At 36.9% G+C, this 27,527-nt stretch overlaps 2 long non-coding RNA genes across 2 annotated transcripts; both read right to left on the reverse strand.

Moving 5' to 3' along the window:
* Positions 1-13,652: 13,652 nt before the first annotated feature.
* On the reverse strand, positions 13,653-19,426 carry LOC130013046 (uncharacterized). Its single transcript, XR_008788329.1, has 4 exons — positions 19,317-19,426; positions 18,947-19,061; positions 16,620-16,641; positions 13,653-13,786 (listed from the first exon to the last, which is right to left on the reverse strand). It is a non-coding gene; the product is annotated as an uncharacterized LOC130013046 (long non-coding RNA).
* A 2,298-nt stretch (positions 19,427-21,724) lies between these two features.
* LOC130013047 (uncharacterized) lies at positions 21,725-24,126 on the reverse strand. The gene is made up of 4 exons (XR_008788330.1): positions 23,893-24,126; positions 23,338-23,394; positions 22,551-22,678; positions 21,725-21,832 (listed from the first exon to the last, which is right to left on the reverse strand). It is a non-coding gene; the product is annotated as an uncharacterized LOC130013047 (long non-coding RNA).
* Between the last annotated feature and the right edge of the window lie 3,401 nt (positions 24,127-27,527).

The raw sequence follows: 27,527 nt of genomic DNA on the forward strand, positions 1-27,527 counted from the left end.
TTGATTTATATACGTATACAAACATGAAAAATTAAAGAACAATGAGAAAAAAAACAATGTAAATATTGAGAGTTTCCCACACTTTTTCTAAGACAAGAGAAATCTGAGATCTGTCATAATTTGTCATATAATTATTGCACATTACTACTTAGTACATATATCATAATGATATCATTATTGTAGTACAAGTCCATGACAGGTCCCTGGTACTAAAATGAACTATATCTGTCTATTGTTTTTATAAGCAATGATATTGGCCTAATTGTATAATTATGTATTTAAACATCATTTTAATTTTAGAATCATTGAAATTCTGGGGAATTATTCACAAAAATTCCAAATAAACCGTTTTAAGAATGCATCCATTTCATTGACTAAGCGCTAAAATATTATTTACACGAATTTTAACCTTGGAGTTCGGCAAATGAAAAGGACGGCATCCTTATACTACTTTAGTTTAAATTTTCATGAATACAACCCCAGGTTGTAATGCTTGAACTGTTGACTGAATAGAGTTTACGTCTGTTTTTATTCCAGATGGTATCCACGGTGGTTCAGTGCGAAAGGCGTAGGTTCGCTAACCTGGAGGTACGTTTGAATCTGGTGTTGGCCGCGAGAGTTCCTCGGTGGTACAGGACGGTGGAGAAACATAGTCTAGTTGTTTTGAGGTCCCACATACACGTTGGCGTGAATGTAAAGCCTAACCCAAACCCCACCGTACGTGCTACTACGGGCTGTCTTCAGGGAAATTTTAATAAACCCGTGTGTTCGGCACCGTGGATGGAAGATGGCAGATCGGTCGTAGAGACGTTGGATCCTGCACATACAACATCTTCACGCGGTTTCTTGCGGCTGGCATGCGAGCTACCAACCCTACTACCCGTACATTTAAAAACACGTATAGGGTGGGTTGTGAGCTAGACTTAAAAGAACCGTTGAATTGGGATTTCGAATTATGAGTAAGCCGCAGCGCCGCTAGCGTCTTGGCACAATTTTCATCATAGCACAATGTCCGCCCTGATTAGCCCAGGTAGAACAGAAACCCTATTTCACTTCATCCCCAATAGACAATTAATTATGCTATCTGCAGTAATTAATAATACAGTCGAATCCCATTATCACGAACAAGGCAGTCTCGACGACCTGGTTTAAAAGTATTAAAAAATACCCCTTTTTTCAGCAAAAAATAATCTGATTGCGTTGAGGATGTTAAATTGATTACAGGTCTTCCTTACGGTACTAGGCCGAGGATAAAGTGTTATATATTTGCCTTTCCTTGACGTACTTAGATCTCAAAACATAATACCACAGTATGTTCATTTACTATATCAATTTACCCCGAGCCACTTGAATTCAAATTTATCACCCCCATTTTAGACCTCACTCCTCAGAAATTATAAGTCTGGTCTCATGAAAAGCCCCGATTTTAGTCTAAATCTATCTGATGACCGGGGGGGGGGGGCGAATCACGGTAGCTCATTGAGCAAAGAAAGCACTGGCTCACTAATAAGAAGGAAGTGTACGCCACTCGTTATTAGCCTGGTTGGTGTTGAACTGCACGACGTTAAACCGCATTTCATTTCATCTGACATCTGATGATGTGGGTTTGTTTTGGGTTTTTTTTGTTGTTGTTTTTTTTGACCGACTCATTTTGACGGACTCTCGACCGCCTACCAATTGCGACTGATTATGTCGAACTAGCAATGGATCAGGCACCGAAATGTATATAACTGTACAGAAACGCGAAGTTGTTTTATCAGAACTTTTAATTTTGGATCTGAAACTGAAGAAAAATATTGTTGGTCAAACGATCAATCATGTTTATGATAATGATATATATACCCCAGGTAATAATTACTATTGTGCATTATAATACCTATATATCATATACATGATAGTTAATATTCCCCTCCTCGTTATTATATATCTATATTATACTTATCACCATTTTCATTATTTTGAATATAAATGTCACTCAAGGTTGTTAGTCGATTATCTATCATAATTACATATCAATCAAATACATTTATATTGTCTCGGGTGCGTGAGAAAGTGACTTGTAAAACAGAATCTAAAAAAAAATATATATATATATATATTATCGATGATAATCGATTACATCAGACCACGTATTTCGGTGTTTTGTTTGTAGTTGAGGTCAATATGCGGACGGTTAAACAACGTATTCTGAGATGGTTCACCCGTAGAAAGGAATTGAAATAAATTGGGGTTTAAAGTCCTTTCAGCTTGAACTGGGCTATGATGTACTCTATGAGGATAATTTTGCCCGGACAGCGGCGTTTACATCTATTCTTCATCAGCTTCCAAGGTTTATTTTATGTGCACGCCGTTTTTCGTCCCATCGAACGGTTATACAATTTTAACTTGTCAAGCCCCAGGTTGTAAACTGCCCGGGAAATTTCTCGGCCAACACCGGGATCCTATGTGGGACCGGCTAATAGGTTAGCCAGTGTCATACCCACTGCCCATCGCATACACCACACGCACCCCCACAATAAAAGAAGCAGTTAGGATTATCCCAACAAAATAAAAGGCAAGGGCACTATGAGATAGACAACTCTTAGATGTTTTATTCTTGATTTACATATAAATGTAAGTTGAGATAGATTTGTTTACTCCCTATTAAATAAATAAGTGATATTAAATGTTCTAGAAACTACCTATAACTAACCTCGTTACAAAAGCCCACTATAAGTGTTAGCATTGCCTTTACCTTTAAGAAAAGATTAATTAATTGACTAAAATATGTAAAATGTTAGGCTATTTATGAACAGCTTTAAATGATATTGAAAAGTCTCGCCATTTTACCCGAAGCCTCGTTTTCACAAGCGTGGTGTATAATTAAGCGTGTAGACAGTAATATAATAAAAGTTAAGATCCAATTATAGGACAATATAAACACACAGGGTGGTTTATTAATATAAAATTATTAATATTACAATCAAACAAAACTTTTGTTAGAGTCACTACACTTTATCACCAGCCAATATGTCGCCATTTGCTAGCAGACGTCACCATAATATCTTCATCATTTCAAACAGACACCTTTATTTAGGAAAAAATATTTACATGAAAATTTAATACATCTGCTGTTCATTTCCCACGCAATGTTGGGGTAAGTGGGTAAGACACTGGCTCGCTAGCCTGGAGGTCGGGTGTTCGATCCCTGCATTGGCCGACAAAGTTCACCCAGATTTTCCGGCGTGTTTCCCGCTTGTCAGTGATGCAGGACGGATGGGACGAAATACCAAGATACAGCGTACACATTGGTGTGCACATAAAAGATCCCTTGACAGTTGGAATTCGATATAAGAATAGGCGGTAGTGCCGCTGTCCAGGCAAAATTTCCCCCATAGCACACTGTATGGCGTATGCCCGTCTTCATTGGCCCAGTTCGGAGCAGAACAGTAAGAACTTAAACTCCATTCATTTCATTTCATTTCCCACGCGGTATAAGTCAGTTCAGTAGTATTTTATTTTCTAACCGGGTGAAAAAAGTGGTTTAATCAATTTTAATAAATTGGTAGTGAATTTTCATAAAAAAGTATGCAATGCATTTTGGTCCTCTGTGTCATTGTGTATTACTAATCATTATTACCAATCCAATTTCGTTTCGTTTATTTTTCTGACGTTTTAAGAATTAAAAACCAAAAGATATTAAAAAAATGAAACGAAACGAAATTCACATTTCATTTTTTTTTTTTTTTTGCCGCTAAAATTGTTGAACGTACCAAGTTATTTCATGTACCAATATTGCTGGTCGTATGTGAACTTCCCAAATAGCAAATATGACAGCCAGGCCATATTATCAGGTTCTTAGATAGAATAAATAGAGTAAATACTTAAAGCTTGACATATCATTTTGTACAGTATTAATTCTTAATATTTATTCCATACATTTTATTTTTCAAACCAATCCACTTCCCCATTTTTATCCTTTTGCGTTATTTATGTTTATAATAATGACATCTATGGGGGTCATAATATCTAATCAATTTAGACAATTTTCTGAAATATTTAGTGACTCTAACAGGCCCATATGAAATGTTGGACGAATAAATTACATCCATAAAAGTTCTAATGCCCAAATAATATCAACCATCGTTTACTATGTAAAAGTTTGGAGGTGTCCTTAATTATCTGAGAAATGGTCCAATAAAGTTATCTCCAAATTGCAAAAACTATTTCCTTTACTTATTTTCACATAGTTATGTCTGCCAGAAAATAAAGTGCCGTCTACCACCCCTAGAAATATTTTGTTCATATAATCAGAATATTTAATATGATCATTTATGGGAGAAATCATTTTGATTACAAGCCAGGTATCTTGCTAATAATTTATATTAACATTGTGATAGAACTATTATCCAGCGTAAAGTTTAAGATTTGTTAATTTGATAAAGGTTATCAAGTGTTTAAATACTTTAATCTTAAAACCAATAACTAAAATAACCAAAAGCCTAATTTTATGACCTTGGCTGATGTTATTATCTTTCCATAACAATGTTGTCTGACGGATAATAGCTTAGTCTGATCGACTTAATTTACTTTCTCAAATGCATATTTTGATTACAACTATATTTATTATTATTTTTTTTTTTTTCAAAAAAAAAATATACTGCCGAATATAAAAGGAAATGACGGACCACACAGATGTTTCGTATTCCGCCATCATTAAGGATAAAGAGAAAGGTTAAGGGTCATCAATGTCGCTTGATTTAATTTTATCCCCTCCTCTCAAACATTTAATAGTTTGATGTTCCGTATTTAGTTAATAAACAGCGGGGTTCCCCCTCTACTGGACCCTACTAATAAACCCCTGTCTTACTGTTCACACGGAATGCCCCTTATATCCAATATGGCCGACCCAGGGGATCCCTCGTAAAATCTCGTCAATGTTATTTTAGAAGAAAATGGGATCAAACAGTTTCTTTTCTTATAAAATGTGGCGAAAACAAGAGGGTGTCGCGACTTCACTTAAATTGAACAAATTTTCCCAGATTTCACTTTTACAGTTGATCAGAGCAGATCATGATCCGAGATCTAACTCCCTCTGGCGGTGTTATGTAATCGGTAATTTAAGGGGAAGATAAATACGAGCAATTAGTCAAAACCAATTAAATAATAATAGAGACACAATGAAAACGGGTTGGAAAATGGACATCGAAAACTTTCGACTTATTAACAAGGCAACGATGTGTAGTGATGGATCAAATGAGCCTGCGAGGGGAGATCAAAGAATTCCGCCAAGGTTTATTGATATATAATGTATGTAAATTCTATAACATATTGTATCTAAATACATTGAGTTATTGTTCTTATTACATCACCACATGTTCTGATGACGTGGTGATCATTTTATTGCTGTACTCTTCAATGATAAGTTAATTTAATAATAGGAAAGATCGGTCGTGGATTTAATAAATAGAGCTTTATTGGTTGTTTATTGGTTTTATCTTTCTAGAAAGGAATTTACATCTGTGGTTTAAAATAGTCTATTTATCTCTATAGATTATATTATCGGTTATAGAAACCGGCGTATATCATAGATTTATTGCACATCCATATTAACACGTCATCAATACATATTATTACACAGTTTTTACTTCAATTATCAAAATCTTATCTTTTTGACACTTAGACACTTATAACAATGAATTTGATCATATTTTCAAATAGCCTGCAATTATTTCATTGGCAATAAACTCATAAAACCTATTTGAACACTGGAATTCTTACCAAAGACATTTTCAATTATGCAGTGTGAAGATGGGACATTATTGGCGCATAACAAAATGGTTCATTGTAAAGAACTGAACTGTCCTACTAATCCCCGATAAGATGGATTTATGACCAATAGCGCCTACATTATTACAAAAAGTTACCGACAAGGAAAGATATGTCATAGATATTCTACACATATCTAATGCTTAAACGATTTCATAAGAAATGAAATGAAATGGGGTTTAACGCCCTACTGTTCTGCCAGGACAGCGGCACTACGGCCTACTCTTATATCGAATTCCAATTGTCAAGAGATCTTTTACGTGCACGCCAATGTGTACACGGGACCTCGGATTTTCGTCCCATCCGAATGACTAGACGTCTGTCATTGTCAGACCCTCCGTTATGCATCACTGACAAGGGGGAACCACGCCGGAAAATCTGGATGAACTTTCTTTTCTCAGCCAATGCAAGGATCGAACACCCGACCCCTAGGCTAGCGAGCCAGCGATTTCATAAGAAATAGACAAATTATGGTTTAAGTGAAATTCAATATTCCAATTTGACAAGGATTAAATAGTTTCGGTATTTAATGGTCTACATTTATTTTATTATAAACATGAAATAAAGAAAAAAAAAGATCTAAGTAAATTGATGATAGTTATTGTTTATTACACTTTATTTAAAGGTTGTAAAATAAAGGAAAACATATAAATATTATTAATCTCTCATTCTGTCGGTATACTCATGGACCTTATAATAGTATTTTTGGGAGCCACGGTAGCTAAGCGAGTAAGACGCTGCCTCGCTAGGCCAGAGGTTTCGGGTTTGCTGCCGGTGTTGGCTGAGAAAGTTCATCGCGATTTTTCGATGTGGTTTCCCCTTGTCAGTGGTGCAGAATGGAGTGCCTGAGTAGGACAGCTGTCTAGTCGTTCGGAGGGTACGAAAAACCGAGGTCCGGTGTACACACTGGCGTGCACGTAAAAGATCCTTTGATAGTCGGAATTCGATATAAGAAGTAGGCCTTAGCGCCGCTGTCCTGGTAAAATTTCCCACATAACAGAACAGTAGGACGTTAAACCCCATTTCATTTCACTATAATAGTATCATAAGGTCCATGGTTTACTCAGCTATATCATTAACAGATTCTAATCTCTACTCCTATCTCTAATTCTACACAAACACGTTAGAATTATTGTAACCATTGCACCGTTCATCTACCGTTAAATGTGAATAAATCAATTAGTCTCGATGAACCAGTATTTAACACAGTTTTACTGAACGAACTTCATGGTAAATGACTTGTCAATGGGGACTGCATCATGCCTTTTCGCGCCCCAAGCTGTTAATCTGACCTGTAATCTGAAAACCAAAATAAGAAAAATTTAACACTTGTCGATCTCTGTCGTGCTTGTAATTGTTCCCAGTTACAATTAAACCCAACAGCTTTCTATCTTATTCCCTGGCGTCCATAGCAACCTGTTATTGTCTTTGATATACGGGGCCCTGGGGAGTGATTTGTTGGTTGTTTAAGTACAAGGTTTTCTATCATTGAGCATTTGAAGATAAATCTCGTTATTTAGTCCTATGCTATGGTTCTGTGTTCCTCTATCTTTATTTAAAATTAGTTTGAAATTATAACTCTGTATGGTTTGATGCTGAAGATCACAGACATCCCGGCTCGGTCACCTTTCATATTTCAGATATAGATGGGTGGCAAAAAAAGATTCATGGCTCTTGAATAAGCAAATATATTGCAGGTTCTTTTCAAATAAAATTAAAATTAGTGGAGATGAGTTGTCAGAGGAATTCCACGAAATTGGAATTATTTCCCACAAAGATCCGCGGTCACATCCAGAAGTTAGTTTTGCCATTTTCAAAGAAACGGTGCTGCCAGCAGTCAGTGGACAGCTCTTAAAACAATCAAATCAACAATGGGTTCTGATTGCTCTTGAAGGTATCATCAATATTATTATTGTCAGATCCGACAATTCACACCAACAATCTTATCTTTTATTTACATTTCTATTAATTCTATCATACCACCAAGTTCTATCACATTATTCACACTCTCTCCTATATTTCATACATTATTTACCAGTTGAACGTGGTACAATAACATTTATCATAACATTAAACCAAATCCTACGTTCAAATATTCACCCTTATCATAGATAACTTATATTATTGTGACGAGTGAGAGACATTTTTATCAGATAGGTTGTATTCATATATTGCTGGTTCTAGATGTAGTCCACTCACGGGGATTAAGGACACATAGTAAAATATTTTTTGAAATAAAATGAAGTTTAACGTCCAATCTTTTTCACCAACTCGGTTAATGAAGACGGGCATATGCCATGTTGTGTGCCATGGGGTAAACGTGTGCACAGGTGAGGCTAAATCTTTTCGTCCCATGGGAACGACTAGACACATTTTCCCTGCCAGACCCCCTTCTTGTACCAGTGACAGGAAACCAGGCTGGAAAATCCCATGAAACTTTCACGGACACCACCGGGATCGAACCCTGTGACTCCTGGTTAATGAGTCGGCACCATCCTCACTGAACTACTATAATATGGTAAAATAGTTCGTGATGTTCCAGTTGTTAAGATGAGAGTGAGAGAGAGAGAAATGGGGTTTAAAGTCCACTCGACATAAACAAGGTCATTTCGGGACTAACATATGGTTTAATTTTATTTACATAATTCGCTTGCGCGTAGGGGTCTTTAGCAGTGGGAGGAAACCGGAGGACCCGGAGAAAACCCACGAGGTTGGACAGGCGACCCTACTCCTTGCTACGTACAACCGGGGATTCGAAACCACGCCAGTTGAATCAATGATAGACCTTATGATACAACGCGCACGCGCTAACAATTCGGCTATCAACAGTTGCAAAAACCAATAGGGTCAAGCCAAATATATGGTATAATGTACTCGGCAAAGCTCATATTGTTTTATTTGGATAGATGTTGATACCTGCAATTAAAACTCAATGACAGACTTTATGATACAGCGCGCGCACGCTAACCATTCAGCCATCCAACCCCCCGTTGTTAAGATGAACTTATGAACGTTAGTAGAAATAAACTAGGTCATTTCGGGACTAACACATGGTTCAATTTTATTTCAATAATTCGCTTGCGTGTAGGTGTCTTTGGCAGTGGGAGGAAATCGGAGGACCCGGAGAAAACCCACGAGGTTGGACATGCGACCCTACTCCTGGTCACGTACCACCGGGGAATCGAAATCACGCCAGTTGACTCAGTGACAGACCTTATGATACAGGGCGCTCGTGCTAACCATTCGGCCATCCAACCCCCAGAAATAAAGAGTGACATGGGGGTTTAACATCACACTACATACAAACTAGGTCATTTGGGGACTTAGAGATGACCTAATTTTATTTCCATAATTCGCTTGCTCGTAGAGATCTTTTGCAGTGGGAGGACCCGGAGAAAACCCATGGGGTTTCACAGATGACCCTATACTCCTTATAATTGTCATGTACAATCGTTGAATCGAAACCAAACCACTTGACTCAATAACAGATCTTATGATCTAATGCTCGTAACGTGTTAAGCCACAAGACTACCCAACCCAGTCCGCAAAATTTACACCTGAAAAAATTGGTTTGTGCTCTTGTCAAATGCATATCTCTTTGGGAGATAATATATTTTGCTAGTTTAATGATAGCTCCCATTATCTTAAAACTTGTGAATTTAAAAGGGAGCTTTAATTTCGCTTTACGAGAGATGAATCCCCATTCCATACCGGACATCCGAGTTTTAATCATCCTAACGGGGGATATGGGTACAACCAGTCTATTAAGTCAATTTCATGGTACACACACCTACACAATACCACACACATTGTTATGATATATATTTAATTGTATACAAAATACTTATTCCTACCTATTTTCACTTGTCCTTATCATCAAAGGTTTTTATTTTATCGGGGTGAGAAGGGAAGGGGGGTAAACACGATACTTGATAATCGAACGTGTTGTCCCCTCTTTCTAAACATCATAATTAAATGATTTCATGTTTTCTTCAACTAAACGATATTGATATATAATCCCTTTTCTCTCACCTGAGATTCTCTTTGATGTTCGCCGCCCCACAGGTGAATACGTAAAGTGAGCCCCTACTATCTTTCATCTGTCACATTTTATGTTGGATGTTTGACATTTGATATAAGATAATTTTCAACAAGATAATCTCGATTGATCTATGTTATAATATAACACGGGTTAACTTTGTTTCTTCTGATGATATCGTTAATACTCTTGAAATTCTCCTCCGCTCATCATTGGAGGTTAAAACTATTTATTTATAATAATATCTATCTGTGATTTTACATTCCACGGTCGTTAAATACCACGAGATTAAATTCATTCAGATTATTTCTTTGACCTTTATACAAAGCAAGTTACAAGAATCCTTTCTGTAAATAGGGCGGCGACCACATTTGTATTATATACTGAAATGAAATGAAATGGGATTTAACATCCTACTGTTCTGCACCTACCGGGATAATGAAGACTGGCATACGCCATGCAAAGTGCTACGAGGGAAATTTTGTATTCAGACTGTCATATGCACCACTGACACGAGGAGAACCACGCCGGAAAATCCCAAAGAACATTCATGGCCAACATGGGGAACTCGGGATCGCCAGGTTATCGAATCCGCTCCTTGCCCACGAAGACACCGCGAACCCACTTTTATTTTTCTATATAATTCTCTTGGTTGTAAATAACAAACGCAAGCCTTAAGCCTTAATGATTGAAGTGATATATGGATATATGGAATAAAACATTTATGTTAAAAAAAAAAAATCACTGCGATATTACTAATATGTCGCCTCTTTAATTGGTTATTCATTTTAAAAAAAAACCCCAAAAACCCAACAACAACAAACAAATAAACGTTTAAAAAGAAACGAATGATCTACTTATAATAGGCTATCTCTCCTCCCATATATGTCTGAATGCTGACAAGTTTAAGGGGTGCTTAAGACTACTTTACTTTTACAATGTTTCGGGAAGACAAGGGATTAAATCCTGCATTATCTCCCTTCTTAGCCAAGACAACGTTTCAGTCAAAATAGGCAAAGCCTTCAACCGTGCCAGTGTCATGTGTCAAACTGTCGCCGACAGACAGACACTAATTTCAGTGTAACCGTACTAATAATCCTAAGCGGTGGTCTAATTATCTGATTGGCAATATGAATAATGTTCCATTTTTACCCAACAAACAATAGTGTCCGTGTCAGAACTGTTAGAGGTAAGAGGTTGATTTTCAGCAGTGAGGTGTAGAGATAGTGTGACGACCGTAGAATCCATTTTTAAGCGGCGTTTACACGATACAATCAATCCATACAACCGTCGGATGCAACCGTCGCATCCGACCAAGTGGGTAAGACGCTGGCTCGCTAACCTGGAGGTCGGGTGTTCGATCCCTGCATTGGCCGAGAAAGTTCATCCAGATTTTCCGTCGAGGTTTCCCCTTGTCGTTCGGATGGAACGGAAAACCGAGGTCCCGTGTACAAATTGGCGTGCACGTAAACGATCCCTTGGCAGTTTGAATTCGATATAAGAGTAGGCCGTAGCGCCGATGCCCGGGCAAAATTTCCCTCATAGCACACTGTATGGCGTATGCCCGTCTTCATTAGCCCAGTTTAGGAGCAAAACAGTAGGACGTTAAACCCCATTTCATTTCATTTCCAGCTCAATAACACGTTTCTTTATTTATTTGACCACTGACAAATATTTTTACATCCCATGTAAGCGATCCCGATGTTGGCCAAGAAAGTCAATCGGGATTTTCCAGTCCGGTTTTCCCCTGTCATGGAAAAAAAGGTTTAGTCGTTGGAATGGGACGGAAATCGAGGCCTAACCGTGTATTTGTTGGCATTGGCGTGCATGTAAAAGAGCCCTTGATAGTTGGAACACGATCAAAAGTAGGCGGAAACGCGTCTCTGTTCGGGCAAATGTCACCTGTATAGTATCAGCTATGCTATCTCCTTTTTTATCCAAAGAGGTTTTCATATTAATAGCCTAAAATTTATAAAACCTCGAATCGCATTAAACATTCATGCATAAAATTGGAAAAATATAGCCGAATGACATACAGACAATTCATACCCGAATAAATGATCAATCTTATTTTTATCAACCCAGAAACTTCCATGTTGTTTTAAAATGAAAGTAAATAGTCTGTAGATCCGCTTTGGTTTTCCGGTAGCCAGATGCAAGACATGACTTGTTGATTTTGAGGCGGCTATGTAATAAAATGGAACTGAAATTTAGACTACATTGCAAGGTCTGTGTGCCTACGTGATTCTTAGATTTTTATCATTACGAATAATTCATCATTTCAGATTTATTAGACGATAATGTGACTATTGGCGGGAAAACAACCTGTCAAAAGTCAATCAAGTCCATTGTTAGAATGTTGGGAGAAAAATCATGGGACATAAATACGTCAATCACGTGCTTTTCTTCATCACTGCTCCATCATTATTTCTTCGCGGAACTGACAAGTGAGCATGCGTATTGTGGTATATATGGGTTTAAATATAGTTTATGTTGCCCTAGGCGACAGTAAAAACAGATAGGATAGTGTTGTTCATTATTTTAATCAGAAACTTCAAAGATTTATACCAAACACCGCTCTTCATTACCATTCAGTATTACTCCTCAATAACTGAGAGATTTACTTATTGGTTTTATTACTGGGCTCGGACTAATAAATCATTTATTCTGCGTGATTTGGTAATGCTTATACGAAATTACTGGATGTAAAATGATGAATTATTGAAAATGTTATGAACGCAATATTATTAAAGAAAGTAAATAATGTTGCTTAGTAACTCGGCAAATAAACGAGGCAGGACTATTATTGCCGAGATGGTTCATTCTTACGACCAGCTAACAAGTTTGGAAACGAAATGTTACAAAAAAAGAAATGAACAATGAACAATTTTTCAAACTGCCATCGATAACTTTAATCATAAAATGGGATATATTATGTGCGAAATATACCATGGAAATAGTCTGAATTTTGATTAGTTTTATCCTTGATTCCTTGTGTCCAAAATACCAATGTCACCTAGTTTGTCCTGTATCGCGTTCTTATAATTTCGTTTTTCCGAAAGCACCTCACCAAATTTTAAAATATTCAACCGAGAGCTTTAACAATAATAATTTTACCTAAAAGATTAATTAAAATATTGTATTTTGGATTTCGAAAGGGTTCCTCCGTATGCCACAACGATCTATTTAAGCATATTTTTTTTTTAAATTCCACTGATGACTTTGTTCTGTATGCTTTGTCCTTTATCGTATTAGGGGGTTGGGTGGGTGAATGGTATAATGCATGCGCTTTAGATCATAAGGTTTGCTTTTGAGTCAAGAAGCATGGTTTCAATTCCCCCGCCTGTACGTAACGATGAGTAGGGTCGTCTGTCCAACCTCTTGGGGTTTCTCCGGGTCCTCCCGCTGCTAAAGATCCCTACGCGCAATCGATTAATTGAAATAAAATTGAACCATATTATGTTAGTCCCAAAATGACATATTTTACGTTCAATGGACGTTTAAGTCCCACGTCCCCCTATCCTATCGTATAGTTGCGTTAAAGGGTGATAACTCCAAAAAATGCAATACTGAAATGACCAATTTATGACCAATCCCAACAAAAAATGCTGGTAGTCCGTGGAGTATTCATGGGATATTGTGCCATGGATCGACAGCGTGACGACAACATACGACCACATAATAAAGTAAGCGTAAAACAAACAATCGCTCTAATTCAAAGGGACTCTAGTGATAAAGATTAGGACCCATATTATTTATTTTAATATTTATTATTAAACAAATATTTCCACGATCAGCACAGATTTCCATTCAATCATCGTCATCATCGTCGTCATCATCGTCATCGTTAGTCTTTTTTGATTTCTTTCTTTTCTTTACTTTCTTTACGTTCTTTCCTTTCTTTCCCTTTTTTCCCTTCTTTCCTTTCTTTTCACCTTCCTGGAAAAAATGAATAAAGTAACTGTCTCATCGATATTCATAAATGGCCTTATTTGCATATTATACCACCTTGATTATATGCCGAAAACTGCATGGTACTCAAAAATGTGAGAAAGGCGGGCATTTTAAATCGTTAAATTATATGAAATAAATATTTTATTCAAATAAAGTAGGGCACCTTGTATTTAAAGGAGCTAAATCGCTAATATTTGGGACCTAGAAATTGACACAAATGGGTCGTAACGCATCTAATAATGTAATATGAATGTATATAAACTGATTTACATTCAATCGTTTCCGTTTTCACTGAAATTTCAAATCGGTTATTTTCGGCGAAATACGCCAGAAGTCTCAATCGAATGGCAATATCTAGTGTATGTGTATTCCAGACTACACCGGTAGTATTTAGTGCTCGTGCTCTCCAGATAGGAATATGGCGTCTCTGTTTGACATGACTTGTGGAAGATGTCTAGCCTCGTTCTTCGAGTCCTTTGTTGCAAATGGCGCTGAAACGCATTCTGGTACACGATTCGTATTGTCGTTATGCTTCGTTGTGCAGCCCGCATGGTCAACTCGCATAAATATGAGAAACTCATATAATTTTTAAAAATAAACCAATATGTTATTGTGAAATATCGAATCCATCAAACACACACACAGATATTAATCATGATTTAATTATTCTGCTATCTACTGAAGAAATAAAATAAAATTAAATTGTGTTTAACGTCCTATTTTACGGCACCGACTGGGCTAATGAAGAACTCGAAACTATCCTACACGACTGGCAGCAAACACAGAAAAATCTCGAGGAACGTTCGCGGCCAACCCGGGACTTTTTGGTTAGTGAGTCAACTTCTTACGTACTCACTGGGCCACCGCGGCTCCCTAGAGATGTAAGAGGTCTTTATCCCCCATCCCTTCTACTCCACTAACCCCTGGGTCCATTCAGGGTATTTTCACGAATTCAAATTATTTGTCCTTGATAATTTTATTGCACGTAGGTTGATTCTATGAACCAATCAAAAATAGTTTACATACCATTCTTAGCGCCATCGTTTACTTTCATCTCAAAACAACAATCTGTAAGCTCGATTTATTTGCAATAAAATGCTAGTTTAAGTTACTTCCCTTCCAATTTTTTGATTAGTCGATAAAAATAGCACAATCAAAGGTGGATAATTTGACAGTTTACATACATACAGCAATCTGTACACTCGATTTTGTTGCCATAAAATGGTAGCTACTTCCCTTCGAATGTTTTGATTGGTCGATAAAAATAGCACAATTATCAAGGGCGGATAATTTGACGATGTCTCTGTCCCGTTAATGGACTCAGGGGCTAGTGGAATAGAACAGATCAGAAAGAAGGCCATCTTGTTTACTTATGTGTGGTGTATCATACAATATTTATATTAATGTTTATATTAATTTAGCTTTGTTTCGATTATGTCTCTCTAGTCTTTACCACGCATTGCGGTATATGTACCGGAGCTAGAGATGCTTAGTCAAACGTCCTTCTTAAAACCGTAAAATTATTCAGTAGAATTGTGAACTGTGTAATAGTCGGCTAGTAGCAGGACAAATATGAAAGAAAGCCAAAAATTATGAAATCAATTTTATATCAAGTTTCATCGAGCCACACCCGTGTATCTAAAATAATTTACCATTTTTCGAAAGGTTAGATATTTAAACGAAAATTTAGCACCAATTGACTGACGCATAGGCGGATCCAACCAAAGGGGATGGGGCGCGAGGCCCCCCCCCCCCTCCCATTTTCGACAATGCCCTTTTTTACTGCTGAAAGTGCCTTTTCTCAGACCCGAATATGTCCGTTCCCAACCCGTTGCAGGGATCCCAAATGACTCAAACCATCGACTCAAACACACCAGTCTGGTCTAATTAATGTTTCCACTTTCAAACCAATTCTTGTTGTTTAGCTGACGGTGCCCTAATCCTATAGAGTGACTATAGACAGACATCAATGATAGCATCTTGTGGAATCGGCGGCGTATGCACTCATGCCCATCACTGACGCGCATGAGTGCAACTTGATATAACATTGTTTCATGTGTGGACAGTACACAGTACAAGTTACTAGCCAAGTAAAGTGGCCAGGGAATAGATTCGTCTTTTTTCCCATAGGCGTAGGAGCCGGGGGGGGGGGGGGGCAGGGGGGGATGCCCCCCCCCCCCCCAAAAAAAAAAAAAAAAAATTATTTTCGGGCAATGAAAAATTCGACGACCTTTTTTTTCTATTAACGTTTAGAGAAAAAAATATAACTAACTTATTTCTATGAGATCCACACTGCCCGAAAAGTATTTTCTCGTCTTTTTCTTGTCCACTGCATGCCCGAAAATATGCCCGAAGCTCTCTTATGATACGTATGCCCGAAAAAACGGTATTGATTTCGGGCAATTTTCTCTTATGCCCCCCTGAATTACTTTGAGCTCCTACGCCTATGTTTTTCCCATCATGTACCAACTTTATATATTCCGTATTTAAGGACTGAAATATACCATTTTAACAATAACTCGCTCGCCTTGACAATTTTCGAGTCGCAATGTTCAACTTGCTTTTTTGCTCGATTTTAAGGCTCTTTTTCAACGATTTCCGAACGTTTACTTACTAACTTAGACGAAAATATCAGCCAAATAGCTCTTGAAATGGCGTGCCCCGTCTCCGCGGTCAGTGCCCTTAATTTGCGGCACCCCCCCCCCCCCTTTCAAAATTCCTAGATCCGCCCCTGTGATGGACATTGGTTTGTGTAAACTAATTCATATCTTAGTCCGTAGTGTGAGATAAAAGTAATTTTCTTTCCTACTTTACTTACTTCTTGCATCTTTTTAAATTTCCTGAAAAACAGAGAAAACGATTATGTCACTCGAGGGGCTAAATCTATTTCTTAAGGACAGCTCAATTTTCATCGTGGTCGCTGGGATGTAAATAATGTTAGGGCACGTGATTGTTGGCGAGATTGTAGGTTAGGGTTAGTGTAAGCATTTGGAGCTAGATCCAGGGCTGGGATTAGAGCTAGCTCTGTTTACATCTCGTGACCTTTGACCAAACTTGAAGTTGGCTTTATCAAATAGATCTAATCCACTAACAGGTTCAAAAGAAGTCGACGCAATCATTATAGCTCATATTGTCCCTTCTTGGCCAAATAGCGTCTAATTGTGTTACAGTTTCAAGGTCATACGGAGATTTTTGTAGACTTGCGATTGGTTGAGGGGGGACGGGTCCTTAAACATACATTAAATCTGGCAACAGCAGGTCTTTTTTTAGATCTGAAATGTTATCTAAATTCTTAATTAGACATTAATTAACTTATCCAGACCATAATCAACTCTCGATGGCATCGCTAACCTGCGATATTTACTGGATTAGAACCCGGTCTGCTGCTTCTGATTAAATCAAAAAATGGATAATCGAGACTATGTTTTTTATCGTACCGACTTAAGTAATGATGATCGAGGCTAGGCCCAAAATACAATCGCTAAATACTCCGTTCACGGTGGATCAATCTGACTGAAATTTTCAGAAAATTCCCTTTACATTATCTAGTTTTTAACTATTATAGTATAGTGGGAACTACCAGCTCTTTATATCTAATCTCTCATAATGTATCTTTAAGCCAGCGGGTTGGGGTTAAAGAATGCAGAATTCATTCTCAATTGACGATTTTCCCAAGTAATTGCGCAAACTGTATATTATGTGAACAAATAGTTATGCGCAATGTCATGAACATTTTATTTTGGCCTGACCTATAATCCCCGCAGGTGATGAGGAGCAAAACTGAGTTGTACTGTAGTAAAAGAGACTACAAAAATAATAAATATTTGAATCAAGTTGAAAAGAAAGAAAGTAATGAATATATAGATTATGTCGTCCAAGTATTGTACAAACAATGACATTATTTAACAGATGGTCGTTCTTGCTATACTAGTTTAAAAATAGATAATGAGAAATGAATATATTGAAAATTCAGTCAGATTACTTTATTCTGAGCGAAGTTGTGAATGTTGGTATTATTGACAAGATCTAACGTATAAGCTTATTGCTGATTATCGTAGACAATCGAGTCTAAATAAATAGATTATCGATTATCAAGTACCATTGTAACGACAATAAACAAATTATCGATCATCTACATGTATTTTAACTTTAAATTATTAAATGGCGCGAGTGTTCTAATCCATTCAATATCTGGTCGATCCGATGGGCTTGTCGTGTGAATACAAATCTAAATAACATTTTATTTAATATTCATTGAATCCAGTAAAAAAGACCTGCAGCCAATAGGAAGATTTAGCTTTTGCGCGATGCATCTTTTAAAGGACAATATTGGTGTCAGTCGTTATCACATGTGTTAAAGGTTAAATACATTCCAAATATAATTTTAACACAGAGAACCATTTAAAAATCAAATAATAATATTGGTAATACAATAGGGGGCAAATAAATTCGTAGTCATAGATTGTATTTTTCATTTAAAGGACAATATTGGTGTCCGCCATTATCACATAATATGTAATAAAACTGATTAAACACGTTCCAGATATCATTGCAACGATAGATGTGTAACTGTAACCAAGATTTGATATCTGAAATAGTCTTCACGCAGCAGAAACGCTTGTATTTTTATAAACGCGTCCTGGACTAAGGGGAGCAACTCTCTTTAAGAAGCGAGGAAAAACAAATACTATAGTAACCGTTACTCAGTTCGACCTGGATAGAAATGAAATGAAATGAAATGGGGTTTAACGTCCTACTGTTCTGCTCCTAAACTGGGCTAATGAAGAAGAGCATATGCCATACAGTGTGCTATGAGGGAAATTTTGCCCGGGCAGCGGCGCTACGGCCTACTGATATATCGAATTCCAACTGCCAAGGGATCTTTTACGTGCACGCCAATGTGTACACGGGACCTCGGTTTTTCGTCCCATCCGAGCGACTAGACAGCTGTCTTTGTCAGGCCCACCGTTCTGCATCACTGACAAGGGGAAACCACGCCGGAAAATCTGGATGAACTTTCTCGGCCAATGCAGGGATAGAACACCCGACCTCCAGGCTAGCGAGCCAGTGTCTTACCCACTTAGCCAACGTGATCCCCCAGCCTGGGTAGAAATATTAAAGTATTTGTAAAGGAGAATAACTTACACGACAGCAGCAAGTATGCCAACTATTGCGACAGGTACACCTATACCACCTAAGACAAGCCCCAAGATATTATCACCTCCTTCATTACTTTTATCAACTTTTGGTGTTGATTTATCTGTAAAAAAAACAAAACCGGTCACAATTATTGATACCGCAATAAATGTCATTTTTATATAAAACTAGAGTTGGACATCAACAAAACTGTCCATGATTAATTTTAGCAATCGCATGATCGAAGTTAATCAGAAAATCATTATATAATCATTTAGCCACAAAATGACAAAACTCTGTTAAAATAATTTATCAATAACTACTAGATTTTAAAGACAAGGGCGATAATTCTGTAAATACTGTTATGTTTTGAACCTACCGTTTTTAATTGTTGCGTCTGTTTTTTTTACTGCTACTTTGTTAATTACTCTATTTTTTCGTGTAGGTTTTTTGGTGTTAATTACTTTTTGTTTTGGTGTAGGTTTTTTGATGTTAATTATTTTTTTGGTGTTAATTACTTTTTTCTTTGGTGTAGGTTTTTTGGTGTTAATTACTTTTTTCTTTGGTGTAGGTCTCTTTTTGGGGGGTTTTCTGCGGGAAATTTCCACATGCACCTTTTTCTTTCTTTTGGTGGTCTTTCGTGGATTATGATTGCTCTGTTGTTTCCTGTTATTGGTCTTGGAGGGCGCAGGTCCTTCAAAGTACTTATATCCATTCTTGCCTTCAAATTAAAGGATTTAAACACTTAATACATACATCAACCAATGTTATTTTGATAGGTCTTTCATTCTATACTGAGAGCCGCGATGGTTCAGTAACCAAGGCACTGACTTACAAACCAATTCTCGGGTTTGCTCCTTGTGGGTCGCTAAACTTTCTCGAGATGCTCCAGTGTTGTTTCCCGCAGTCAGTATGGGGCTTGGCAAGAAAGAGCGTCTAACCGTTCGGATGGGACGGAAAAAACCCGTGTTCACATTGGCGTGCACTTAAAACAAACCTTGATAGCTGGAAAAGTTGTCTTATAGCACACTACCGTCCTCATTAGTCTGGTTCGTTTATTACGGTGATTCGCGATGGTCATGGTATGGAGGAGTATAGATCAGCTTCAGGTCAACACTAAGGATTGTAATGTATACACTAGTTTCTCTCGATCTACAGTTCTTCAGTTCCCAGTACCAGACTACCACCATGCTCGAAGTAAATGTACAATCGCTCTGGATTGACAGTGTAAACCATTGAAATAGATATCAGTAGATATTTTTATGTGTAAAAGAACAAGTTCAGTAGGCCTACTCACCTGGTGGTTTAGGTCTGGACCACTTAGGTATCGCGATGTTTTTCACGTCTCCATTTCTGAACGACCCACTACTGGCTGGCAAATAAAGAAAACATAGCCTCGTCATATTAAAGCACGGAGCTTTGTCAGATATGAAAAAAAAAAACACCCACCAGCAATATAGTGAAAGGGGGATACGGGATGTCGCTCAAAAAAGCAGTAACACCATCTCAAGAACTTTGATATTTGGATGATGTAAAAGAATTAATTGACTTGAACAATGAATCCACATCAAGTGCGATACGCTATAGGGATCCGCCATAATATATAATATCACAAGAAAAATAGAGAGGGAGAAAGAAATGGGGTTTAACTTCCACTCGACACAAACTATGTTATTTCGGGACTAACACATAGTTCAATTTTATTTCAATAATTCGCTTGCGCGTAGGTGTCTTTAGCAGTGGGAGGAAACCAGAGGACGTAAAATCGGGGAATCGAAACCACGCCAGATGATTCAATGACAGACCTTGTGATACAGCCTGCGTGTGCTAACCATTCTGCCATCCAAACCCCCACAAGCAAAATAAACCCAGCCAGTTTGTTTTGTACATTTCATACCCAAAGGTTTCGCTTACAACTCTGTGTAAAACTGACGGGCAAGTCGATCTTCGATAGGATTTCGCTTTATGATTAGTAATCCCTGTTTTCAAGTTATTGCAAATTCATTGCTTGCGTCTGAATTTTGATAGGTTTTTTTTTCTTACATACAATTCAACTCCAAATAAAAACTCCATTCTCTGAGGTTTTAATGAGGTTTCGGTGGCAGCGGCAATTACCTAGTGTAAAATAGATATAGGAATCTGAATTTCGATACCATTTCTCTATATGACTTTACACACATTTCGAAAAAAAAATCTCCAAATCTTTGATCGATGTATTGTTTTCAAAAAATGTGCACGATTACGAATGGAAGAAAGACACACGGACATGATTTTACTACAATACTCGTGATCTTAATCTTTAAACAAGATCAACAAGTTCCTCGTCCAAAATTTACGGGAGAGATATAATTTTTTGTCTTTGACAATTTACGATTAAAGATACATTATGTAAGATTAGTTAGATAAAGAGTGGACAATTCTCGCTATAATAGTTAAAATATTGGGAATTTGAAAATTTCAGCCCAATTACAATAACAGTGTAGCCCCGATTATCATTGCTGCAGTTGTTGCAATAATAAACAATGTCTTGATTATCCATTTTTACGTTAAATCATTAACCGCTAATCGTATTTAAATCTGTTGAAAATCTAGAGTATCCGATGACATCGAGAATTGATTATGGTAATCTAATCAATAATTTATATAACACATAAGGCATAAAGAAAGACCTAAAACAAAACAGGCAGATTTAGCTCTTTAATAATGCCTCTTTTATGAACGGGAACATATTTATGTGAGAAGAGGTCATTTACGTGTTTTATAGAGGATGAAATTTTGGTTGTCGACTCCGCCACACTTCATAGAAGCATCCCCTTTACATGGTACTTTACAGGAACTTTCACCGATTCTTGCGAGATGTTTGTTTGATATAGTACATGAACACCTGGCACCACCCTATATAAAACACACGGTATAGAATTGGATTCTGATAACAATACTGACATTGAGGAATATTGACTTAGATTAGAAAAAGTACAATTGAATTGAAAATTAGTCTTTCAAATTGAACAATGTTATTTTATCCATGACTGTAACTTAATTTTTATGGGTAACAATCACCAGGGTCGAATGCGGTCTATTTAGACTTCACAAGAAGTTATATCCCTGGTTAATAGATTAAAGATACATTATGGGAGATTAGATAAAGAGCTGGCAGTTCTCACTATAATAGTTAAAAACTAGATAGTGTAAAGAGAATTTGCTGAAAATATCAGTCAAATTGATCCACTTTGAACCGAGAATTTAGCGATTGAATTTTCTGCCTAGCCTCGATCATCATTACTAAAGTCAGTACGATAAAAAAAACATAGTCTCGATTATCCATTTCATGATTAAATCATGAATGGAAGTTGAGCAGCAAATCAGATCCTAAACCAGTAAATATTGCAGGCTAGCGATGACATCGAGAGTTGATTATGGTCTGGATAAGTTAATTAATGTGTAATTAATAACTTAGATAACATTTCAGGCCTAAAGAAAGACCTGAAATAGGCAGATTTAACTCTTGCATAATGTATGTTTAAACGGGGACTCGCAGACGTGTACATTGAACCTAATATGTAACTTGTTTAGCTTATTGTTACTGAATCAGACACTGGTAGAATCAACTTACAGAAAGTGAAGCAAAATTAAACTTATTATCCTGGCAATGAGCGAGACAAACATCTGTTGTCATTCGGGCGAAATTCAATTGTGATTCTTTTTGAGGTCGTGTAATTTTCTCATAACAGCCTTGATACACTATAAATATAAAAGAAGTTATAAATATTGAAAGTATTGCAAAATATGATTGATAATACAATAATCATTTGATAAAAAATAATGACCTATCTGTCTGTATTGTTTTTATATAAAGCTTTCTTTTTAATTCACCACTACCATTAAATCTTGAATTGGATTTGTGTTTCCTTATTTAATCTCAAATTAACAATAAGCACACTTATTCTTTGGCACCTAGAAGGGGACGCAAATGGGTAGCAACGCATTAATAAAATTAGCATGAAGTGTATTACGAATGCATTTAAACTGATTTACGTTCAATCGTCTTTGCTTTCACTGCAATTTCTAATCAGTTGAGTTCGGGGAAATACGCCAAGAGCCCAAATTGAATGACAGTCTTTGGCGTCTGGTTATTCCAGACTACACCGGTAGTATTCTCCTGTGGGGTATGTTAGCCTCGTTCATCTAGTCGCTTCATTACACATGGCGCTTGAAAGCAAATGGACCAATAAGTTGTGTTCGCAAAAGTCTAAGACTATGGATGATATTGAGCTAGCGACTTGCCTCCTTTAAATTAAAATTAATGGTAAAAAAAACAAAAAACAAAACAAAACAAAAAAAAAAACAAAAAAAAGATTACTATAAGTATAACAAATACTATTGTCAACATTAAAACTTACATTTTTTAACACGATCAGCTGAATATTTCGATCGAAACCTTGGTTCTTTTACATAACCTTTTCAAAAACAACCGTACAATGTTAAAATGGATTAACTTTATCATTAATATAAATTTATAGACTGTAATTCGTTCAATCAAAATGCGTAACTGTCATCCAAATGGACTAGTGCTTGCTTTTCCATGAGACTGGTGTCATGGGGTTTTCTTTTCAATTTAGGGGAGCGTGTGTCGTTGTCTTTTATTCCTTGCAAACGCTGTGGTATAGTTTTGACTCAACATACCAAGACAGGAACGATAATACTAATAGGTTTCTTAATCTATGTGATTTGAAAAAGTTGTAGCTATTTCTCAGAAGTAAATAAAAGTCATTAGTAAAAATAATAGTTATACTTATAACTAATGCTTGGATTTGTGTATGTTTATTATGTTTATCCTCGTCTACCAGATTTGGTATTCTATTCTAATTACATAATTTACATTATAATAGGCCATCGCGGTACGCCTAATTAAGGGGGAATACCCGGTCTGACACGGTTTCGTGATGATTACTTACCCGTCTTGTACATGGCATATTTATTTTTTCCACCACAGTTTTGTCTTTGGTCCCCAACACACGGTATCTGACAACCAGACATAGCTGTGTAGGTTGCACGTTGTAAATTCTCCACACATTTACACTGATTACCTTCCTTGATTAATGCTACTCTAAGCCTGATTTTCCAGCAATATTCTACACATTCTTCAGCCGTATCTTTTGTTACTATAGATGTCCCTTCGTTTGTTTTATAACAGAGCACAAATATACGAGATGCTGTAAAGAAGATGTAACCAAATTAGTATTATTTGAATTTTATTAAAAAAAACTGAACATACATTGGTGATTCATGGTTTGTCTACTGTCGATTCCACTGAGTTTAGTGACCAGGCAGCTACTGCACATCCGAAACCTAGGCTGCCTGTCTACAGCTAGCTCCGCCTGAGAACAGCCCCGAAGCTAATTACCCGACATTTTAATTCCTACATCGACGATTTTAGTTGAAAACACTGAGTATGCTTAAGTATTTATTTCTCTTCTATTGTCATATTGAATGAAATTAAATATGTTTATTTAGCCGCTGTGTGTATGAAAGATGTCAAACTAATCAAAGCCGAATCACAAAATAGTCCTCTAAGGCGGCTCCCATAAAAGGTAATTTCACAGAGGCGGTTTTGTTTGCGAAGACAAATTTAGGAGTATCTAACCTTCTTTTGAAAGATAAACAGATTGAAACTCTAAAGACAGTTTACAATGGCAAAGAATGTATTGCAATATTACCTACTAGCACATATTATATGTCGCTTTTACAGGATTGGCAGAAGTTGACATTTTGCTAAAGACATGTGTTTACATAAAACACGTGCTTGATCGGGTTATTTTTACTTTGTTGTGTACACAAGGCTGTAGTCCAGTCGATAAGTCCCGCCCCAAAATGATCACGTGAGCGTTTTAAATGGCGGCTAACTAGGGCAGTGATCATAATGACGTATGAAGTTGATGGATCGCTGCGTGCAGTTTGGCTACTGCAGTGGTACAGCACACAGTCAATAACTTATATAAGTGACTCCATATAAATAATTTGACTTCTTGATTAACCTACAATTTCTTCACTAATATTTTTAATGTATAAGGATTAAAGTAAGTATTGTAACCAAAATTGACATTTCGATAGATGAAAAAACAAGACATATCAACAACAGATGCCCAAACTAGTAATTACAAGTAGTATAGTAAGAAAGAAGTATTAAGTCTGAATATTGCTGGTTAACAACACTGGTTAATGTAGCACTATGCAATTCGGCAACCAAATGAAACATGTTGTGATATGCAGTGCTATGAGTCGCTGGCTAGATGTGGAAAGTGCTTACCCAAAACTCCCCACATCCAACGTGTGACGCAGACTCTCCCCTCTGCTACATATTTTTTTAGCCTTTTGATCGTATAGTATTGTCTCTGGTTATATTTGTTATTCTCTTCGTTTGGCTAGGAAGTTTCTTTAAATGTTGTCACTCTGACATACCACGCTGAAAATTTATTCTCATTTTATTCACCTTATGGTTACCACAGAAATAACTACTGTATACCACAGTTCGTTTCTACATTTTATGTCAAGCACTGGATACATAGGTTACAAGCATAGATTAAAATAAAGTCATTTGTCTGGTGTCTGAAATATTTCCGAATAGATCTAGCGTTTTATATGCCTTGACTTCCGAATTAAATTATGTGATAGGCCACTCATGCTCAATTACGTCACGAATTAGCCAAATATGGAATGGACATGCCTTATACCTTGCATACCAACAGGTGGCATATGATTGACAAAAGTGTTTATCAACCTAATTCATGTATCATATTTATTATCACAGATTTCCGTTGTTTCACGTGCTGTTTTGCTTGTCTATGAATCTGTAAACAATAATTAGTCAAGGCCATAATATTATTATACATGTGTTATTTTTGCACAAATCTCACGATCCATTTATCCCCATGCACGACAAACTCAGAATCAACTCTAGGCCTATAAGTCATCGGATGGCCTTGATATTAAATGGATTACAACACCTTCGCCATTTTATAATTTAACGGTAAAATGGATAATTGAAACTGTGTTTATTATCGTAGCAACGCCTTTCTCTCTGGGACGTTGGATGGCCGAATGGATAGCACGTGCGCGCTGTATCATAAGGTCTGTTATTGAGTCAACTTGCGTAGTTTCGATTCCCCGGCGGGTTGTTGTACGCGACAAGGTGTAGGCCTAGGGTCGCCTGTCCAACCTCGTGCCGTCGTGGGTTTTCTCTTGGTGCTCCGGTTTCCTCCCACTGCTAAGACCCCTACGCGCAAGTGGACGTTAAATCCCATCTCTCTCTATCTCTCCCCTCTCTCTCTCTCTCTCTCTCTCGCCTTTCTGAACTTTCTCATTGACTTGAGCCAGCGCGGTCCCAACAGATACGTAGCCTACCTCGCTTTGTTCTGTGCTTTTCTTCTCCAAAATACGCCTTTGTTTCATTTAGAAAATACCCAGTGCTGTTTGTTTTGGCTATTTTGTCACTTGCAAGACAAACTGTTTTCAGTATTGCCAAAGAAATTAACCAAAACAAGAGCAAAAATCGGTCTCGTTCCACTTTCATTCTTTTTGGTCCACCATTTTGAAAGTCACTATGGTATATCGTGACGTCACAGTCAACATGACGTAATTCTACTATGACGTGATTAAAATGGTACTGATAGTGTTAAAGTATGACTTTTTTTACATGGCAAATTAATAATTATTATAAAGATACATTATGAAAGATTAGATAAAGAGCTGGCAGTTCTCACCATAATAGTTAAAAACTATATAATGTAAAGGAAATTTGCTGAAAATTTCAGTCAAATTGATCCACTCTGAACCGAGAATTTAACGATTGAATTTTCGGCCTAGCCTCGATCATCATTACTAAAGTACTATAGCCTCGATTATCCATATCATGAATGGAAGTCGAACAGCAAATCGGAACCTAATCCAATAAACATCGCAGACTAGCGATGACATCGAGAGTTGATTATGGTCTGGATAAGTTAATTAATATCTTATTAATAATTTAGATAACATTTCAGGCCTAAAGAAAGACTTGCAATAGGCAGATTTAGCTCTTACATAATGTATGTTAATAATGATGTTTGTTTAGTCACGATAACGCGAAACTCTCTCAAAACAATACTAACTGAAGCAATAAATCTTTTAATTTATTAATAGAAATAGGAATGATTCATTCAAAATGATAATCCAAATCTATGTTTTCAACAGATAAAACAAAGTAAATAACTGTAACTAAAACTACTTATTTCATACTATTTAAAAGTACAAGTTTTGTAGCAACCTAGATGCACATAGTAGACCTATGGTATTTCTACTCTATCCCCCTCTGTCCATTAATACTATGAAATTAATACTTTGCCAGGTTGTGTACGTGGGCCCTTTGTGTTCGTGGACTAGGAAATAGCTAGATAAGAAACATTATCTCTCAACCCTCCGTGTTTCGAGATAAGAGATGGTACTGTACAGTTTTACCTGGCAAAACTCCGATGGGAATCAGACCGGGCTTTAAGAAGCAAAACTGTCATTTTTTTCTTCAAAACAACGATTGACACGGGTTCAAACCATCTCT

This window comes from Patella vulgata, chromosome 5 (assembly GCF_932274485.2).
Source record: "Patella vulgata chromosome 5, xgPatVulg1.2, whole genome shotgun sequence".
Lineage (NCBI taxonomy): Eukaryota > Metazoa > Mollusca > Gastropoda > Patellidae > Patella > Patella vulgata.